The sequence below is a fragment of the Lynx canadensis genome, chromosome D2 (assembly GCF_007474595.2).
Source record: "Lynx canadensis isolate LIC74 chromosome D2, mLynCan4.pri.v2, whole genome shotgun sequence".
Taxonomy (NCBI): domain Eukaryota; kingdom Metazoa; phylum Chordata; class Mammalia; order Carnivora; family Felidae; genus Lynx; species Lynx canadensis.
The window spans coordinates 46851240-46867821 of record NC_044313.2 but is presented as its reverse complement, the minus strand read 5'-3'; the positions used below and the strand labels follow the sequence as shown (position 1 = coordinate 46867821).

General features: G+C 38.0%; 1 pseudogene; it reads right to left on the bottom strand.

Annotated features, from left to right (window-relative positions):
* Nucleotides 1–10351: 10351 nt before the first annotated feature.
* Nucleotides 10352–11951, bottom strand: LOC115526914 (annotated as a pseudogene).
* Between the last annotated feature and the right edge of the window lie 4631 nt (nucleotides 11952–16582).

Here is a 16582-nt window from a genome sequence, read left to right as displayed (position 1 = left end):
TGTACTGAACACTCAACTGGTTATCTGTACAGCATAAACATCAACGTTACTTTACACAATATAGGAAAATTCATATGAAAGGATTTATGAACCTAAATGTAGAAACTAAGATTATAAAAGTCTTTTTAGAACACATAGAAGAAAATATTTGTAACCTGCTTTTAGGACATGGAAGGCATGAAAAATAAAAAGAAAAGAATGATACAATGAATGTATTAAGAACTATTACTATTTAAATAAATAAATAAATAAATAAATAAATAAATAAATAAAATTAAGAACTACTCTTCAAAAAAGCCGAAAAAAATACAAAACAAATTCAACAAAGAGAATATACAGGGAAACCACAGAGTGGGAGAAATTATAAGCAGAGTGGGCTAAGTTATATATATTATAATATAGAATATATTATACAATATTAGATTATAATTATAATAGTGTTTTACAATATAACTAATAACTACAACATGATTTTATTATACTATATAATAATATAATGCAATATAACTATAATGTGATTAACTAGTTGTAATTAATACTATAATTAATTTATAATATAAAGCCAGATACAAAAAAATATTTTTACAATTTATTCCCATTTCTTTAAAATGCAAATCAATCTATAATGATACAAAGCAGATCAATACTTGCCTGCGGAGGAAGGTGGAGATTGGGATTGTTTCAAGGATGCACAAGAAATCTTTAGGGCATGATGAGTTTGATTTTGGTGGTGGTTTTATAAGTTTATATAATTTCAAAAGCAACTGAATTGAACACTTCAAGTTGGTACGGTTTATTGTATCTTATTTCTCATCAAAGATGATAAGAAAAAATAATGGACTAGGACCATAAGCCGCTTCTGGACTGGGACTGTCTGATTTTTTATTTGTTATTGTTTTTGTTTGGGGGGGGTTGCTCATCATTTGACAGCAGTGTTTGTAATTTATGAGGTGTTCATTAATGTTTCTTGAATAAATGAAGCAATGAGCACATGAATGGATTCCTTAATATGAAGTTCAATGCATTTCAAGCGACATTATTTCAATTTGTCTCATTAAATAGCATTATTTTAGGGATGGATCCAAAGTGGATAAATAAGTCTCTGCACCTGTTGGTTATAATATTAACATTTACACTAAATCTAAGATGAAAAAAAAATGTATCAGTGCTTAATAGCACCTGCCACCAAGTTCTCCAAAAGCACAAGTGTCTAGACATTCTAGGATTAAAAGTTAAGACTTTAGAAAAATTGGTCAAGTTCAACATTGATAATTATGAGACAAGTGAAGTAGAAGGAAAACTTCCCCTACCTCAATAAATTGATAAATGGCAAGAAGTCTCTGAATTCACAATAAAAAAACAGAAAGCAAAAATATATTCGCTTTGTCCAATGACACACTTTCAGTATCAGTGAAAATGCTTTGGGCAATACATAAAAGGTCTCCATACCTACTCCTACATCATCAGTTTCATTCAAAACAGGTATTAATACTTGGACTTAACATAGGTGTGATTCTCACAGAGCATTGGTGACAGCTTGAGCCATGCTGAACTAGACAAGAGAGAGGGGGATCCTACCTCCAAAAGCAAAGAGTAATGATGATGTGGGTTCTGAAAACACACACACACACACACACACACAAACACACACACAAAATCATGAGGCTCTGTTGCTGAATACAATTAAATTACAATCACAATCCCATATCTGCAATTTGAAATATAAGGAGAACAAGAATTTTCTACCTCTAATCTTTTGCCAAAATGAGTAAAAGCAAGCAAAGAATGAATTTTCCTTTCATAAGTATCCGATGCATTTTAAAACCAATATGAAATGGAAAGATGAACAAATTAAGTTTCACCTGCACACCTATGGTCGTTCTGGATATTTCGGTTCTTGGGACCCATGGTGAGTGAGTAGTTTCCCTGGCCTTGGGCTGCTCTAAAAAGCTTTCCAAGGAACAAAGGTTACTCGTTCACTACCCACTGAGAGAGGCAGTGACATTTTTTTTTCCAGAGCATCTTAAATTGCTTGTTTGAAGTAAGATTAACACTTTCCCCTTTGCTTGCACATCTTGCCTATCATGCAGGTAAAAGATGGCCACATTGAGAGTGCTACAAGGAGCAGAAGGTTCCCTTTGTCCCAACAGGATCAAAGAAGATGATAGCAAGCTTCATTCTTGACCAAATCTGAGTCAGGCTCCTCAGAGCCCTGGTATTAACTAGGTCCTGACCTTGAGCTTTGTCCTTTACCTATTTAGTTTAATTTTAACAGGAATCCTCCTGCTTCAGTTTAGCAAAAACTAAATATCTAACCCTCAATATCTAATCAAATTCCTCCTTCCCCCTCTTGATATGTTATCACTCCTGGCCTGCCTTCAGCAAGACTCCTGTCAAGTCTGTTTAGTCAGAATCCCTCCTATCCCTGATATTTCCTCTTAGTAATCCTCTATCTACTGAGCCCCCCACCCCACCCCCAGCTCCTTGGCTATAAATCCCCACTTGTTCTTATATTTGGAGTTAGGCCCAGTCTCTCTGCCCTAGTACTGTAGTCCCTCCTGAATATAGTCTTCCTTACCAGCTTTAACAAGTGTCAGGAAAAAAATTTTCTTTAACAAAGTATAGTAGCTAGCATAATGATTCCCAAACTAGGATCCTTAGACAATGTCCTCAGTAAACACCTACTTCAGTTCATGACCAAGCAGTAGGTATTTTGGAGCACCAGTAAGAAGGACCATTAGAGAAAAAGAACACAGAATGATCTAGAGGTCCATTCCCATGGGTCAAATGGAGCAGTCAGTAGGGAAGTAGCATTTTTCAGGGAATTAGAAAAGCTATGATGGCTTCTGACACCTGTTGCCTATGGCTATGTGCTTTTAAGTAAATATCTTTAAACATCTATCTAGTTATTTAAAAATAATAAGATATTTTCTCTCAAAAAAAAGTAAATAAATAAAATAAAAGGGGCTCCTGGGTGGCTCAATTGGTTAAGCATCTGACACTTGATTTCTGTCAGGTCAGGATCCCAGGAACCGTTGAGATCAAGCCCTGCATTGATCTGTGGAGCCTGCTTTAAATTCTGTCTCTCCCTCTCACTCTGCCCCTCCGCAACTCATGCTCGTGCTCTCTCTCTCTCTCTCTCTCTCAAAAAGAAGATGAAAATGAAGAAGGAGGAGGAGAAGAAGAAATTTACATAACTGGGTTGTTATTTTAAAGAAAATTTGTATGTAACACTAACTTTGTAAACTTTATATATATAAAACACATATTTGGTATTATGACACTCATTTTTATTTACATAACCAAAAAATGCTTTAATGGATTGTTTGTTAGCAACCTATTTTCTGGAACCCTAGAGTACTGGAGGAGGCTATGTGATTCAAAAATTCACCATGACTGTGCTCAGTAGAAGCATAAATCAGCATTCGTAAATGTGTGGTTTGCCCTTTCCAATTCCTTGTTCATTTAAATGTTATATAGATTTTTAGAATCTTTTATACTTACAACTTTACTTGGTGAAAATCCATAATTTACATTTTAGCACATATCACTTATGTCCTTAAGCTGCCATCTAAAAATCATTACTTGTTCAAGATATGTGTATATTTCAGAAAGCTATGTATAAACAATCTCTTTAGTTGGCATGACTTGACTTCCTCATTAAGTAATATGGGAAATGGCTAAAAACTATGCCCAATACTCATCTTCAGCAACAAATATAGGATTGGAAAGCTGTCTATCTACAGATGTCCTCTTTCAGTATGCTAAAAATGGAATCAAAAATCATCTTGTCAACCTCTGGTTTTAATGTTGAAGAACTTGAATACTGACAGCACCTTTCCCCAGGTCTCCTAGTTTACGTAATAGGAATACATTAGCATGTACCTATCATGTGCCTCCTAAGGCCCTAAGGACCACTTCACAGTTAAAGAATCCTCCTTCCTGGGGCACCTGGGTGGCTCAGTTGGTTGAGCATCCAACTTCGGCTCAGGTCATATCTTGTGGTTAATGAGTTCAAGCCCCACATTGGGCTCTGTGCTGACAGCTCAAAGCCTGCAGCCTGCTTCAGATTCTGTATCTCCCTCTCTCTCTGCCCCTCCTCCATTAATACTCTGTCTCTCTCTCTTTCTCAAAAATAAACATTAAAAAAATTAAAGAATCATCTTTCCTTACTGAATCCAATCCCACTACTCATGAGAAACAACAAAAAAACCAACCAAATAAACAAACAAAAACCCACCTATGAAGAACTCTGAAGACAAATATTGGATATTTTGAAAATCTTCCAGTTGCTTTCAACAAGAATTAAAAATAAAATTAGGAGCATCAATGAACAAAAAGAGTAGAGGAAAAGTCATAGCCTCAGGAAGTATCCTCTGTCTTGACTCAGATAATGGTTTATTGAACCCTGTGAGGGGAATCTAAATATTCTTTGAAACACCAGCTAGGAACCAATTTTCATCTAAAATTTTAAAAATCTTCTATACATTACACCAAACTCCTATGTACCATCTGCTTCTAAATGTATCTAACTTAAACAATGTCTAGAAGAATCCAAGCATAATATAATCCATTTTCAAGTGTTAATTGGCACTGTAGGAATTTAAATTCCCAGCGATTGAATCAGTCCGCTGGACATCACAGTTTGTTTGTAAGAAACTAGGCATGAAGATAATACACCTCTTCCATGAGAAATCCTTCCCTTATACATCTGGAATTTCCCAATTTTTTTTCTTTCTCTTAGGACCCCTATGAAAGAAAGAAAAAAGAAAGAAGAAAGAAGAAAGAAAGAAAGAAAGAAAGAAAGAAAGAAAGAAAGAAGAGAAAGGAAGAAAGAAAGAAAAAGAAGAGAAAGAAAGGAGGAAGGAGGGAAGGAAGGAAGGAAGGAAGGAAGGAAGGAAGGAAGGAAAGGAGGGAGGAAGTGTGGAAGGAAGGAAAGGAGGGAGGAAGGGAGGAAGTGTGGAAGGAAGGAAGGGAGGAACTGAGAAAGAGAAGAAGGAAGGAAGGAAGGAAGGAAGGAAGGAAGGAAGGAAGGGGAAAGGAAGGAGGGGGGAAGGAGGGAGGAGGAAAGGAGAGGATAGGAAGGAAATTTTCTCTTTCTAAAGAGAAAATATGTGTATGAGTCAGTTAGCAGGTGCACCAGGCAACAAAGCTAAAGATTAGGGGAAAAGGCTTTCAATGGTATGGCGTCTGCTGAGAAGTAGCTAACATTTATTAAAGCTTACCCACTTTGTCTCATTTAATTCTCATTACAGATAATACTTTCATTTACTAATTCAACCTCAAAGATGAAGAAGTTTAAGTTAGGAGGGGTTAGAAGACATACCCAACTACTAAATAACAGATTGAATTGCATCCCAATCTATTCCACAGCAGAGTCTCTTAAACGCTGGTCTAAGATGATGTGTCTAAGCAATAGTCTATTAAAGAATTATTCAATGAGTAGGGCTGGTGCAAGCTGAGTTCAGTTGAAATAATTAGCTGAAATAATCTACGATTTACCTGAAAGAGGAAAAGAATGGCTATGAAAATGTAAGAAACCACGTAAAGACTAGCCATGAATGTACTAAGAAATTCCAATAGCTCACCATCAGGCAGAATCTGCCTTCAGGTTACTTACAGCCAGAAAAGGTCTGTGGTCTTTTTTTTTTGGAAATAAGCAGAAAAGTACTTAAATGTGAATTCTGCTTAAAGTTACAAGAAAATACATGGATTTACACGAAGCTTTGTAAATTTATTTACTTCCAATTAAGATGTGTGTTAAAAAACAGAAAAACCCTCTGCATTTCAAGTATAGACCAAGATGTTAAGGATTTTCCTTGCTTGTTAAATTGCTGGAGGGTAAAAGTGAATAAAATTCTCAAAGAGAAACTGGGATAGTTTTCACTTCCTGGGAATAGTGATGCCATGTTTACTGTTGGCACATGAGAAAGAATGAAGAAATGTGTTTTTCTAAAATTATTAAGTAGGGTAAATTTGCCATTTCATTAAGTAAGAGAACAGAATTCCAAGCCTATGTTGTGAATAAGTGGTGATAATTTTTGACCTACAAAGGGCAGTACAATGTACCAAAAAGAGCCTGGAATTGGAAATCACTGAGACATATGTTTCCATCTGTTTTCACAATTTGCAAAACAGGCAACTTACTGAAGTCTTCTGATGGTCAATTTCGTTTTGCATAGAATGGAAGAAGTCAACACCCAAACCTCAGAGAACTCAGCCACCATCCAAGCGCTAGCATGAAATTGCAAGATTACTGTTTCTGTATCTACATAATTCCTTTTTTAATATTTACACACCTGTCGTGTTAATATTTCTGGAACTGGGATATTTCTTATAATCTATGTATATTTAGTGTGGTGGGGTTTCTTCTTTTTTATTTCCTGAAAGGTATTCTTAAATTACTGGTACGTCTTACAGTAAGATCTCAGGATTAGGGAAACACAGAATTAAAAGTCGCTAAGATGGACATCCTATAATTAGGTGGTCTTGGTGGAAAAAGTCAGTTCATGTAAAAGTGTTATTTCTGGACAGTCAGAATATCTTTATCTATTACAGTGAAAAATTATTTAGCTTACCTAGATTTTTTCATTACATGACAAGTGTTGTTCCCCGTAACTAACATTGTATTATATCGATTTTACAAAGGAGGCAACAGATTTAGAAAGGTTCATTAAGTCTGTTCCTCTTTTTTTCCAGGTACTCATTGTTCTTACTTTTCTTCTATATATCAGGGCTTAGAAGTCAGAAGATAACTTGAGGAAGCTGTTGAAATAATTTCAGCGAAACGTAAAAAGGATCTAAAACATAGCAGCAGTAGAACTACAGAAGAGGGAAAAGAATAAGAAGAATCCACAGAATTTAGTAGCAGAATGGACAAATCCCAAGGTTCAATTCCACAGTGCAATTCGTAGGTCTCTCTAATAAAGGAGGTAGAGGGAATACGTATACACACATACATATATATGGACACACACACATCTATTTACTATACATATTTTCTTCATTATTGTGTGTGCATACGTATACATATATATGTATATATATACATATACATACATATATATACATATACATACATATATATATACATATACAAAGATTTTATGGATAGATAGATAGATAGACAACTTCAAAACATTGCAAAAGAGCAGGCCACATCAGAGATAGTGAAATTTGAAGAGGTTTGAATCAGATGAATTTGGATACAATTTCATGGAAAAACTTCAAAAACAGGAATAAGTACCAGAAGGGCTGATTTAGACATAAAAGCCAGTTTTCCCAACACAATGCACGGATAAGTTCAGTTCAGCACAGACCGGGGGAATAGATTGCTGTCGATTTAATTGACTGAAGACACATGGAGGGGCCCTGCCATCTGGGTGGTCCTTCTGGACCCCAACTCCCACCTGAGTGTACAAAGGAGTTAGCTGCGTATCTCTTCCCTTTGAAAGTAGTTCTCACACTTTATTAGGCATTAGAATTACTTGGAAGATTGTTCAAATGCAGATTTTGAAGGCTGCCCTCAGATTTTCTAGTAAGTTTGGAGCAAGGTCTGAGAATCTGCATTTCCAACAAGTTCCCAGGGGACGCTGATGCCCTTGGACTACACTTTGAGAACCAGAGCCCCAGGCTGCAACTCCAAAGCTTACATCTGCTTCTGATTGCCCTTTATACTGCTGTCGAGACCAGAATACAAGAGCAGTAGCTCCCAGAAGGAGGTAACACGAGAACTACACACACACACACACACACACACACACACACACAAAGAAAAGAAAGAAAGAAAGAAAGAAAGAAAGAAAGAAAGAAAGAAAAGAAAAGAAAAGAAAAGAAAAGAAAAGAAAAGAAAAGAAAAGAAAAGAAAGAAGAAAAAAGAGATTGGAAGCAAGAAGACAGCCAACCCATGACTATAATGGATAAGCCTCTCACCTGAAGGATTAGAAATTTTCTTACTTTCCTGGAAGTTCCTTGCATATGTAACTTAATGACAACCTGCATTTTGGCCCGTGTAGCCTCTTACCTGTAGGAAACTGAGGTAGAAATTATATCCTGTGAAAATGCCCATGGCAAAAATAGCTAGTCTCAGCCACTGAGTAAATATTTGCCAAATACCTAAAATGGCTAATTTACTCATTCATTGAAAAATATGAGGGGCGCCTGGGTGACTCAGTCAGTTAAGCGTCCGACTTCATCTCAGGTCATGATCTCACCCTTCGTGGGTTTGAACCCTGTGTCAGGCTCTGTGCTGACAGCTCGGAATCCTGGAGCCTGCTTCGGATTCTGTGTCTCTGTCTCTCTCTGCCCCTCCCCTGCTCTCACTCTGTCTGTCTCTATGTCAAAAATAAATAAATATTTTAAAAATTAAAAAAAAATATGAACAAACCATCACAACTCTCCAGGAACACGAAAAAAAATTAACTACATATCAGAGAAGCACTAAGATGAATAAACAAAACGTTTCAACCCAGTGGAAAGAGAAAGAATGCAGAACACAAAGCAGATGGTCAAATAAAAATATTGATTAGCGTCTGCAGAGATTTCTGACATAATGTAGCATCCATAAGGTAATATAGGTATATAGAAGGAGAAAGATACATAGAAGGAAAAATCACAAAATGGAAAGATTTTTGAGACATTAAAGATATATCTGTTGGGCTTCTGGTTCCACATGTAAGGAGATTGGAAGTTGCCCACCACTACCACACCCTAACAAGTAAAAATCTGAACACAATGAGAAATCAACTCTTCTTGGATTCATAAAAGAGGGAGGACACAGGGAAAACCACTGACCCCAAGACTGAAGAGACAGACAGGCTAATACCTGGAGTCATGGCTTATGAGGGCAGGGACTTACAAGCTAAAACTTCCACGGGTACCAATGCCAGAGTACCAAACCTACACTGTAATTAATGAACTGATGCTGTTTCAGTGTGTGGGGGCAACTCTGAGAGTTAAAAACTCCAGGGGACCCGGTTATGGTAGGGGGAGAGCCCACAACCCTGTGAGATTTACCTCTGGGAGGTCAACCAGAATCCCACAGAAAATGTTACAGAAAGATGTCCTCAGGCTTCCAGCAGAGGGAGGGGAAAAGAACTCATTCTGAAATAGCCAAAGCATCCTGTTCTTAACAAGGCCCAAACTTAAGGGAAACTAGACAACTGTAGCCTAATCAGCCGGGGTATTGTTGAAGCTTGATCCAATGTGTGGAAGGGAAATACTAAATTCCAGCCACTCTAGTTATCCTGTCCCAACTAAGGGGGAAGAAAAAAAAAAAAAAAAAACCCTGAGAAAAACTTGCTGAGTTGGCAATCCAGAGTCTAAAGACTGAGACCCAATCACAGCACTGCATAGCACTTTCCATCACCCAGCATACCTCACCACCATGTTACTATAGACCTATTTACAGCATACAAACCATGTCAAATTGAGATTCTTCAAGGTTGAAAATCAAAGCCACTTTTCCTCCCACTCCGTGCTCTCGTGGATTATAACATATCAGTCCCTGACTTCATTTACCAAAATATGCAAAATTCTTAATCTCCAACCCAAATGACCGACTGAGCTCTCAATGATGTGACATTTCCACTGATGTGACCTAAGTTCACATCAAACTAAAGATTTTCTTTTTCACATAGGAAAGCAATTTGTTCCATTATAAGCACTTACACAGTTACTCATGGAGAGTGACAGGCCTGCTGGTGAAACAGGTCACCCAAAATAGAGATGGTGCCAAACTAGTGGTCAGGGACTAACTTTTCACTTGGCTCTGTTCCTTCCTCACTTTAGCCTTTACTTAAAGGAGTCTGAAAAACTTGGGGATACAGCCTAATAAGAAAAATAACCACAAACAGTATCCCCCTTTCTGTAGCTACTTCAGACCTTTGTTACCAGTAAATTCCTGAAGAAAAAATTTTTTTTTATTTTTTTGTAATGTTTATTTATTTTTGAGAGACAGAGAGATAGGGTGAGCAGGGGAGGGGCAGAGAGAGAGACACACACACAGAATCCAAAGCAGGCTCCAGGCTCTGAGCTGACAGCTCAGCACCAATGTGGAACTTGAATCCATGAAATCTGAGACCATGACCTGAGCTGAAGTCAAATGCTTAACCGACTGAGCTACCCAGGCACCCCCTGGAGAAAATGCAAATATAAGTCTATGGATTTACTGAATCAAATCCCCCAGTTAATATTTGGAAAACACCCTCTGTTTGGGCTATACCATTGTTGATGGTACTTATCATAGAGGGATAGCCAAAGTCCGTGTGTCAAATCACCTCAGTGTTAAATCAACCTCAGGGTTGAGAGGAAAAAAAGAGGGAGTTTAAAATCACAAGAAGCACCAACATATCTAGAACCCCTGTCTTTCTGGATCCATGTGTCCTTCAGGATCGTCATCATTATAAATGTCTCTGCCATTTGCCAAACCCGCATGATATTGTCTTCTGATACAGAACAAATCACTCAAGGTTCGTTGGGATTCCAGGAGAAATGAGATATCTTGGCAGTGTGACCACCATGAATAGAGAATTCTGGTGGCCTGTCCTCTGCATCTTCTGAGGATTGTTTCTCTCCAGTGTTACTTAAATCCCAGACATTCAGGGGCGCCTGGGTGGCGCGGTCGGTTAGGCGTCCGACTTCAGCCAGGTCACGATCTCGCGGTCCGTGAGTTCGAGCCCCGCGTCAGGCTCTGGGCTGATGGCTCAGAGCCTGGAGCCTGTTTCCGATTCTGTGTCTCCCTCTCTCTCTGCCCCTCCCCTGTTCATGCTCTGTCTCTCTCTGTCCCGAAAATAAATAAACGTTGAAAAAAAATAAATAAAATAAATCCCAGACATTCAGTCTGTGATCAGTACCACCAGAAGCCAACATAGTCTCCTTGTGAGGTGACCACTGAACTTGGAATATTTCATCCTTATGTGATTCAAAGGAATGCAACTTAAGCTTCAGATTTCTCAAATCCCACAAGGCAACAGTCTTGTCAGCTGATCAGAGTGTAAGAGATTCTTAAATATGGGGAACAAACAAAGGATTGCTGGAAGGGTTGTGGAGGGATGCATGGACCAAATGGGTGAGGGGCATTAAGGAATCTACTCCTGAAATCATTGTTGCACTATATGCTAACCAACTTGGATGTAAATTTAAAAATAAATAAATTATTTAGAAAAAAAAAAGAATGAACTCACTATAAGGATTGAAAGAGAGGTAGTTAGTTCACTTCGGCAGCGTGAGCATCAACTGAGGGGCTTGCTTTGGAAGTATTGTTTGAAGGAGTATCTCAGATCATAAATTTCTGATCATCAGCAACTGACCCAAACAGAGACTCAGGTGGCAGATGCCGGGAAACATTTTCTACTACTGCTGTATGCCCTGTAAAGATGGTCTTCACATCCACAACTTTTCCTTCCTTTAGAACAGTACTGATGTCCCAGAGGAGGATGGTATGGTCATCTGAATCACTAAGTAAGTGCCCACTGAGATTTGGGTTCCAGGAAAGTCCATAGCCTTCCTTCTGATGTCCATGGAGATGCAAGTCTGGGTTGCACTCTCCAGAAGGGTCTGGTTTGGAAGGATGTTTGGTATAGTCAAAAAGAAGAACATCACCGGATGGAGTCTTTGTTGCAGTGACACAAGGGTCCTGGGGCATATCGTGGTGGCCTGTTTACTTCTCCTTCATGGTTGATCTTAATTTCTATTTCAAGGTTTCCACTAACTGAGTCAAAACCTCCAAATTCTCCTTTCTCACTGCCATAGTGGGAAGCATCAAACTGAACGTCATCGTTAGGGAGCTGCACACGGGCTATCACAAGGAGGTTTTGTTCATCCTATGTATGTGTTCCCAGGACAAGTCGATGAGTGCTGAAGTCTTTCCCTTCTGGTCTGGTTTCATCTGGAAGTCACTGTGCAATTAGGCTAGGCCACTCCAGAGCATGAGTCATCACCAAATCGTAAAGAAAAGAAGAAAACGGATGTTCTTTATCCATATTTTGTACTCTTCTTTGATCACATGTTCTTCTACTGCGTCGGGGGGCGGGGGGTGGGGATCCTGGTGTCGAGTTCTGCATGCTGGCGCTATTGTTTCCTCCAAACTAAAGATATTTAAACTGAAATTATTTCACTTAGCATCACACTCTCCAGTTCCACCCACATTGCTACAGAAGGCCATATTTCATTCTTTCTTATTGCCACGTAGTACTCCATTGTGTATATAAACCACAATTTCTTTATCCATTCATCAGTTGATGGACATTTAGGCTCTTTCCGTAATTTGGCTATTGTTGAGAGTGCTCCTATAAACATTGGGGTACAAGTGCCCCTATGCATCAGCACTCCTGTATTCCTTGGGTAAATTCCTAGCGGTGCTACTGCTGGGTCATAGGGTAGTTCTATTTTTAATTTTTTGAGGAACCTCCATACTGTTTTCCAGAACGGCTGCACCAATTTGCATTCCCACCAACAGTGCAAGAGGGTTCCTCCACATCCTCTCCAGCATCTATAGTCTCCTGATTTGTTCATTTTGGCCACTCTGACTGGCGTGAGGTGTGTTATTCTAAGTGAAATAAGCCATACAGCGAAAGACAGATACCGTATGTTTTCACTCTTATGTGGATCCTGAGAAACTTAACAGGAACCCATGGGGGAGGGGAAGAAAAAAAAAGAGAGAGAGAGGTTAGAGTGGGAGAGAGCCAAAGCATAAGCGACTCTTAAAAACTGAGAACAAACTGAAGGTTGATGGGGGTGGGTGGGAGGGGAGGATGGCTGATGGGTATTGAAGAGGGCATCTTTTGGGATGAGCACTGGGTGTTGTATGGAAACCAATTTGACAATAAATTTCATATATTAAAAATATAAAATAAAAATAAGCTGAAATCATGATGTTCATTTTCTCCTCCATCCCTCAACTAATAAGATGGCACAGAGTAGGCCAAATATCTTGAATCATTTTGATGCTTTCATTTCCTTCCCCTATTTTATCACCAAGTCCTACTGATATTATAGCTTAAACTACTACAAGCTGCCACTGTTCTTTCTGGGGATCACCAAAATAGATAGCTCTAAGTGGTGGACCCACATTGTTCAGCTGTACCTCCCAATGCATTTTCTTTGCTGCATTCTACAGGATCTTTTTAAATTGGAATTTATTACAACCGTCTCTTTCTCGCCTACCTCAATTTAAAAACCTTCAATGGGATTCTCTGTTGCTTAAAAATGTTCTGCATGATCTATTGCCTACTAATGTCTTAAGCCTTATCTTATACCTGCAGCTCTCAAATTTCTCAACTTCTTTATTTCCTTTGCCCACTTTAGCCTTGAATAATCCAACCTCTATCACTTATCCCCATTGTTTTCATCTGTATATGTGTGTGTGCATGTGTGTATATACATATATTTACATGTGTAGATACATGTATATCTTTTTTTCTCTTTTAGCTGTTTAGAAAATATTAAATTATTTAAGCATGAGGAAAATTACAAAAAGAAGATATGATGTCAGTGGTACCCACTACCCGTACGTGATAAAGGTATCATTGCCAACATTGCCACCTGTCACCTAAAAAAAATACAATATTTTAGATATAGTTCATGTTCCTTTTGAATGTCTTTCCAATTCCATTCCTCTCTTTCCCAAGAGGCATCCATGTCCTGAAATTCGTGGTTATCCTATCCACCCAAGTCCACAAATCCATATATATATTTATTACCCCTTTATTTTCTCTTTTCCCACCCCCTCTTTCTGACTAACACATCAATCTATTGCAATGCTTTTTTTCACTTTCCATTGTTATATAAAAGTAATCTCATTATAGTTATAATTCTGCAAAGAGTTTTCACTCAATGTTATAATTCTGATATTCATAAATAACAATATGCATAGAACAATGTATTCATTAACACTGGAAATATTCACCTTTCCTCTGTTGATGAAATATTTATTTTTTGTTTGCCTTTTTTTTGCTACTATAAACAATGCCACGGTAATATCCTGATATGTCTCCATGTGCATATGTATGTAAGAGTTTCTCCCAAATATGTACTGAACATGGATGGATATTACTGTATGCACAACTTCAATATTGCTAGATATTGGCAAATTGCTTTCCAACTTTGCTGTAGGTGCTTCCACTTAAAGCAGCAATATTTAACTTTCCACCTCCTCATACCCACAGTATTGATGACTGTGAGATCGCATCTAACACTATAAATTGTCCTTATCTGATTACTAAAGATTAAGTTTCTTTTCATATGGGTATTAGTCATTTGAATTTCTTCTTCTTAAATTGACTCTAGATATCATTTGCCCATTTGATTTTTCTTTTTGGTTAGTCTGTCCTATCGATCACATACATGCATTTTATCAACATTCTTCAAACTAATCCTGAGCTCGTTCTGTATGCTGCAAATATCATCTCCCAAAGTGTAGACAATTTTTTTTTAATTTTTTTTTTGATACTTATTTATTTTTGAAGGAGAGAGAGGCAGAGCATGAGTAGGGGAAGTGCACAGAGAAAGAGAGACACAGAATCTGAAGCAGGCTTCAGGCCCTGAGCTGTCAGCACAGAGCCCAATGTGGGGCTGCAACCCACAAACTGTGAGATAATGTGGCCTGAGCCAAAGTCGGATGCTTAACCGACTGAGCCACCCAAGTGCCCCATTATAGCCTATTTTAAAACTTAGTTCAGTTAGCAAAGTCTTTTTAGACATGGGGAATTTTTAAAAATACAGTGTCAAATTTACCCACGTGGTATATTTTATTTTTTGTGGTTGTTCACTGTTCACGAAACCTTATCTCACCATGATATTCTCCTATATTTTTCTCTAAGTATTCTAAAGGTTTCCTTTTCATATTGAGAGCACTAGTCCTTTTGCTCGGTATACAGGGCAAGGTGGGGATCTAATCTCACAGGTTTCCAAATCAAATTGTCAAATACCTGAAAGCAATTTATCAAACAGATCAAAGATGGACAAACTGAGCCCATGGACCCGCTGCCTATTTTTGTAAATAAAATATTACTGGAAGACACCCTTTTTGTTCTTTTATACAACGTATTTTGCAACTTTTGTGGTACAACAAGCAGCACTGAGTAGTTGTGACAGAGATAGTACCTAAGATAGTTACTACCTGGACCTGCAAGACGAAATTTGCCAATCCCCAGAACATGCGATCGTTTCTTTACTGTTTTAAAAAACAAGAACTTGTTATATACCAAGTTTCAGTCAAGGGTTTGCTTCTGGACTCCCTCTTCTGTTCTGTCTGCCTACAAATCCACTCTGCTGGGAATATCACACTATTCAAATTTCTAAAGCTTTATAACATATTTGGTTACCTGGTATAGCAAACTCTCTCCACTTACCTCCCACCTGACTCTGCTCTAAAATTTTCATGACTGTTAGACTTTTATTAATCTGTCTGAATTTAAGATCACTCTGCTAAGCTCTGTGAAAAGCACATTTAGATATTTATTTGCATTTAAGAAGATATGATATCTTTAAGATACTGAGTCTTTTATCCATGAAATGAGATATATCTTTACTAATACAAGCCTTCTTTTATGTACTCTGTTAAATATTAAAGTTTTCTCTGTGATTGCTTTGTACAACACTGGTCGATTGATTCTTAGATACGTTCACACTCTCTTCCTTCTATCTCTCACCTCTCGTATTTTCTTTTTCCATTTCTGCGCCGCATGATGGATAATTTTCTCTGATCCATCATTCAGCTCATTAAATCTCTCCTTAAATGTGCCTAATCTGCTATTTAACATTCACTGAGTTTTTTTCATATCAGGGGCTGTAATTCTACTTCTAAAAGTTTCATTTGATTCCTTTTAAAATATGGCTGTTCCTCTTACAGTTTCCATTTTTTTCTAATCCTCATTTTATCCATTTAATCCTTTCAACATATTTACTTTATTGTGCCTTTCAAATGAGTCTAGCCACTCACATCAGGGGGATTCTTAATTTTGATCTCCTTCCTAATGCTGATCCTCTCATGGGAATCTAATATGCTCTTTATTCTGACAAATTTCCTACAGAATGGTTTTTAATTTCCTCCTGCTCAGTGCCTTGTGTACGTTCATGTGTGATCTTTTGCAGTTGTTTGTGTCATTGGTTAGAATAATTTCACCACCTTGAGGATTCCAGCAGCTCGCTCGTATTTAGATTAGGACTTCATGCCAGTGTCTCTCACAGGAGCCACCTAGAATCCCAGGACAGAATCAACGTCTTTGTCATTTTGCCTTTTATTTATTCCGCCTTCCTTCAAGCTTCTCTGCCCATTTCAAAGGTCCAATGGGCACATCTCTTCCAGCCTCATAGGTATTAAATCCCCAGGTTCAATTCGCTTCTGGTATTTCCCCAGGTCCTGGCTACATCACCTCACAAGCAGGTTTTAAGACTGCTTTTATTTCTACCATAAGGGGATATGACATCTTTCTTTTGACATCAGTCGTATTTATTGTATTGTTATCATCATTATATGTTGCTCAATTTTTTTAATGTTTATTTATTTATCTTGAGAGAGAGAGAGAGAGCATGTACACATGGGGGAGGGTCAGAGAGAGAGGGAGAGAGATTCCTAAGCAGG